Genomic DNA, 6,123 nt, shown 5'->3' with positions numbered 1-6,123 from the left:
ATAAAGAATATAACCATCAGTTATTCTTTTAACAAATTTTTTTTGTTTTTGCAAATACATTGTGCTATTAAAAAAAATCTCATGCGGCATAGTTTTGAACACATCTGTTAAAAGATGTTTAGCAATATTTTGAAACCAGATAAAGTGTTGGTATCAATGGTTGTAGCAACAATGTACGGGATGCCAGTGTTGCCAAAAATGTGTTGCATTGTGCTGGGTGATGGACAAAGTGCAACATACTCTAGAATAGAGAACACTCCACAATGTTTTCACTGAAATCAAAATTCAAAGTATTTCCTTCACTTTCAACAGAAAAAAGTTTCCAAATACAAGATTTCACTCCCTTAAACTCTTTACTGTCATTTGCTTCACCAGGCTGCTGTTCTTGTGGATGAAAAACATTTTTTCTACCTTCCACTTAATTTTCATTCACATGCTTGAATAGATCACATAGTTGTGTAAGCCATAATGTAACATTTTTGAATAAAATCAAATCATTTTTATCTGTCTAATGCTATATTCTCTGTTTCTAAGAACTGAATTTTGACAAAATCATTAAAATTAACAGAAAATCACCCCTGAAATAAATAATTCTGTGGATAATGGATTTAAATAATATATGCCTCACTCTTTCAGTTGATGAAGCAGTTAACTTTCTCTGCTTTTTGAGAACATCATCTCCTTACACATTTGATCATTTGTAATTTTTTATTATCTGATTCTCTCTGTACCCCAGTGGTGCCCAAAGTCGGTCCTGGAGGCCCGGCATCCTGCATGTTTTAGTTCTCTCCCTGGTGGTAGTAACAACCATTTCAGCATGTCAATGTTCTCTTTAGGCCTCTAATGAGCCATCATTTTATTCAGGTGCATTAAACCAAGGAGAGAACTAAAACATGCAGGATGCCGGCCCTCCAGGACCGACTTTGGGCACCACTGCTGTACCGTAAGCTGAAGTCCTTTCCTGTCACACATTGTGCATGAAGAACCAAACGTGTTTTAATGATTAAGGCAGTGGGGGGTTCTGGTTTAACACCAGAATGATACCATTTATTATATGACCTTAATCTGCAGCTGTTTGAATGCAGTTTTCTGCTTTATTAATCCACTGTTTAGCGCAGCCAATCAGAGCCTCTAACCTCTCTGCAGCAGGTGTAGTCATAGAAAATGTCATCAATGAGAGCGTCTGTCGCGCACCGGATCAGTAAACAGAAAGAAAATCAAATACAGCTGCAGAGAGACGCTGCAGCTTTCTGTGTGTGCAGATTTATTTATTTAGGACATTATCCTCGGCTCAGAAATGATTCATCACAAACACACATCCACAGTGGGTTTGTAGCTGCAGGAGACAAATTAGGGATGCTGTTCATGCTGTGGGTGTTAGTGTGCACCTGTATTAGTCATGTTGCAGAGACATAAATTCCTTTGGACAGTCATGTTCCCGTTGCAGAGGGAAATAAAACCCTAAAAAAAGGAACATCTTAACATTTCATAGACCTCTGGTTTAGGTTTGGAGGAGGAAAAGTTTCACTTCCCTTGAGAAGGTGTATATATGGAAGATTTTGTTTATATCAGGTTTAAAGTTTGGTTTAAAATTAATTTGGGACAATATTTCAGGTCAGATCTAGTGAAAGTGAAGCCTATGTTTTTAATATAATTTATTAAAGTCTAAATTAAATCTGTGATGTAAAAAATCTTTCTCAAAAATTTGATCCACATAAGACTCAGGGAAAGTTTTGTTAAACATTTTATTAGGTTAGATTTAGGCAGTGGTGGAGAAAGTACTAAAAAAATGTACTTAAGTAAAAGTACAAATACACAGTCAAAAATGTACTCAAGTAAAAGTCAAAGTACCACATTAACATTTTACTTAAGTAAAAGTAAAAAAGTACTCAGATAGTAGAGAACAAAATATAAATATAAATGCAACATGTAAGACCATTATAGAATATGTTAAATACAATCTAAAATTTTAATTGGTTGCAGTCTTTCAAGAGCAGAGTTTGAATTGAAGTTAGCATGTTAGCATTAGCTTCTGCTAAATACTGTGTTGGTGTAGTGCTTTTGGGGTTAGTGCTTTTCAGTTAGCGGTTACCATGGTAATGATGTGTGTTCTGCCCCTCCCTCTTTTTCCCCAGTAATGCCGGGAATCACCATAGCAACCAATGACATTCCTAAGAAATGTTCTGGTTTTCAGATGAGATCTAAACTGGTTTGTTTATGGTTGGTTTTAAGTTTTGTGTTCAGATGAAATGAAACTGAAATTACAAAGAGATTAGACTGGATGTGGACGTTGGTTTGGTTTGAGGTTAAGTTTGGCTTTATGTGAATGAGGCTCCTCAGAAAGGACAGACGTTTAAACGTGATGAGTCACAGATCAGCGGCGTGGGATGCTTACGAACCCCCGGGCGCTCTCTATGTTGACACATAATGCAGCTGCTGACATATGCAGGCTGTGATTCCAGTGTAGGTGTATCCATCTACTATATGTGTGCTAATGTTTGCACATGACTTTGTGTTAAGGCTTCAACAGCAGCTGCCAATAATCTCTGAAATTTGGTTGCAGCTGCATCACAAACACTCCCTCAGATTCATGTCAGGAACAAAATTAAGATGCTAAATAATATGATGAAGGTGTAAAGAAGAGGATTATTTTTCTGTCATTCTGCTCTCATTAGTTGTTTGATGAAGACGAGGGGAAAATCAAGCTGGGATGAGTCACTGTAATTATCTTCCCAGACATTAAACAGGATTTTGTTGGACGTGGCGGAGTTTGGAGATGAGAACCGCGGGTGGATATTTGCCGAGACATGAAGCGTCTGTCGTGTCACCACAGACCAGAAGGACACTGACACCGAGTCCTTTCCGTTTCCCTCGCCATGGACGAGAATAACACCTGAAACCATGGTAACCGTACACAAAAGGATGTCATCTAATGAGTCAAAATGTTCAGGGGGAAGATGGAGAAACTGGACGCAAGAGATTTCTGGTTCTCTTCGATACAAAAAGCTTGTTTAAAGATTTCGGCAGATTTTCTTCAGAATTTTTATGTTTTTACTAACTTCAATCCTCACCAAAAATAACAAATCTTTACAAATGTTATAAATCTTTACACCTTAAATGTCAGCTTTATTAGTTACTGTCTATGTTTTGTTTTCTTTATTGATTTTCTCCCTGTATCTATTATTATTTAAAATTGTGGGAAAGTCAGAAATTAGCAGCAAAAGTGATTCTGTTCCATTTTTATTCTTTGTGTAAAGTTAAAGTAAATTTTCTTTCCATTATAAATCTCAAAATGCATTTATAATGGAAAACCTTTGAAATCTTTAAAGGTTTTCAACACAATAGATTTATATAATTATAAATTGAATCAAATTGTAATAGTAGCATGTTCAAAACTGCAGAAAAAATAAATTATTCTATTTAGTTAAACAAACTCATAAAAGACTCAAACAAAAGAAAATAATTTCGCCAATAAACACCCCGATTAGGTTTCAAGGCATTTTGGATAAAGCATACAAAGCTTAAAATCAGCACTATTAAGAAAAAATAAAATAAAATACCAAGAGATTTAAGGGAGCTAAAATCTAAAAACTAATAAATATTTTAGGTTTTATTTCATCAGCCGTACTTAATTTGGCTTTTTGGCGACTGCTGAGAAACAGAAGGAAAAGGATTTGGATATTCTCCTATTTTGTCAAATCTTATTAATCCACTTGGGGAATCTGGAGAAATGTCAAGAAGAAGGCCTGAGGCTAAACATCAAGAACATCCAGAAAAGTCATCCATCACCAGCTGATGGTCCAAATCAAGAGACAGAGTTACTTTTACAGATTTTACTGTGCAGAAAAGAGGCTTCATGCTAACCATGGTAATGGAAAATCCAGCAGATATTTAAAATCAAGTCAGTTTATTTGTATAGCATATTTCAGCAACAAGGCAGTTCAAAGATCTTTATAACATAGAAACATGATATAGTATGAAATAATCAATACACATTACAGTTAGTCAAATGCTATCATCAGCAGATAAACATCAGATATGTTGATCAGCTTTCCAGTTACCAATAATCAAAGGCAACTTCAAATAGGTGGGTTTTTAGTGTTGACTTAAAACAACTTAGTTTTCAGGTGATAGAAAGCTGACTTTGTAACCGTCTTTATGTGACTCTAAAGGTCCAGTAGTTCATCACTACACCCAGATTTTGGGCCTGATCTCTAGTTTCCAGCTGTAATAATAACTGAAGCTGTGCTGACTCTTGGTCGTTCCTCTTTTGGTTGAACAATAATGACTTCAGTTTCTGTTCATCCAGAGAAAGTTATGGAACTTCCTGTTCACTGTTTAGACGGGTTTGGAGCCACCCTGTGACATTGTACTGTAGAGCTGAGTATCATGGTTACTAATCGTTTTACTTTTCATAACTTGAGCTAGCGGGAGCATGTAGCTCTTAAATAAAAGGGACCCCAGGATCAAACCTTGAGGTACGCCATGTATGACTTCTGTTACCTATTGACTCAAAGAATCCCTGTGAGCTCGTTAGTTTTGAACCAATAGATCACTAAACCAGAGAGTCCAGTTTATTTAATGCGGTCACAAGAACACACGTCCCAGTTTAAGCTGAACCCACCTGTGTTTTACTGACTGGGAGGATTTGCCTGCCATTAATTCCACTCTTATTCTGAAGGGCAGTAAAATCGCATGGATTCCCTGTGAGACAGTCACATGTCTCTGTATTTCTATTCATATTGAGGTCATTCTCTGCTTTTTGTCTCGTAGCCTGCAGAGACCCATTCTTCCACTTCACTGGGTCTTTTCCTGCTCTCTCTCCCCCCATCCATCTCTGGAAAACTCTGCTGGGAGCAAAGATGGATGCTTGTCACAGTGAAGGCTGTCAGTTAATCACTGCTGTCGTTGTGAACAATATGGTGATTTTATTTGTTTGTTTTGATCCAGTGGGGGTTTTGGTTTCCTCCTCCTGTCAAACCATCAGATCCAGTCCACTGCAGACACAATGGTGACTTTTTCTGCTTTAAGAAACTTATTTTAGCTAATTATGAGCTGAAGATCATAATTTACATGATGGACGATTTAAACAACCCCAGTATTTTGTTATATGAAATTACAAAAATTACTCTTTTATCTGTAAAAACTTAAATAGTGACTCAATGAAGGCAAGCTCTTAATGGAAATATTTTAACAAATCTGAACTAAAGATGCTCACATTGGTTTAAGTTTTATTTATTGGACAGATCCCAGTTACTGTAAATCAAAAACATGTTTTCCAAGCTTATTCAAATTCCTTATGGTGTTCCACAGGGGTTTAGATTAGGACCACATCCATTCTTTGGGAAGTATCATCTGGAATGATGGAGAACTTGTTACGCTGATTATGTCGAATTTTATTTATCAACAAAACTTGAGTTAGCGGATCATTTTCTTCTTCTAAACTAAATAAGTTTTCTGCAGAAAACTTATTAAAACCGACTTTGTACATTCAGTGTTTCACAATCAAACCTTAAATCTGCTTACTAAAGATTGGAATACCTCTCTGAGGAACCACAGAGCATCAACAGGATTTCTGTTCAGATTAATACATTGAGCAGGTTTTCATTTTTACTGACTTTATTATATGTGTATGTTTATTAATTTATATGCTGAATATCTGGTTAGTAGCTCTGACAGCGAGTCTAATTATTAATTAATCTTTAGTTTGATTACTCATGCAGGCTTCAGCTTTGCTTTATCTCTACAACACACTTCAAAAGAATTTTTTTTTAAAGTATAACAAACTCTTTTGTTGTAAATATTTAACTAGTTTCTGGATTTTGACCCTCAGAAACACAGGAAATCTAATGAGTTACTAAAAATGAACATAACCTTAATTATCACTATAATTATTTCTTTTATTATTAACAAATAGTACTTGTTCCATTGGCTGATTATTTCACTTATAACAAGACATTTTTCCAATGTTATAAGTGAAATAATCTGCCAGTGGAACATGCACTTTTTCATCAATATTAAGGATTTCTTGACAAGTTCATATATTTTGCAGTGTTTCTTTAACATGACAACTTATTAATTTTTTTATATATTTACTTGGATAAACTTAGTCTCATTACTTTT

The sequence above is a fragment of the Poecilia mexicana genome, unplaced genomic scaffold, assembly GCF_051168715.1.
Source record: "Poecilia mexicana isolate PSO_F unplaced genomic scaffold, ASM5116871v1 scaffold_23, whole genome shotgun sequence".
NCBI lineage: Eukaryota > Metazoa > Chordata > Actinopteri > Cyprinodontiformes > Poeciliidae > Poecilia > Poecilia mexicana.
This window is presented reverse-complemented; position numbering follows the sequence as displayed.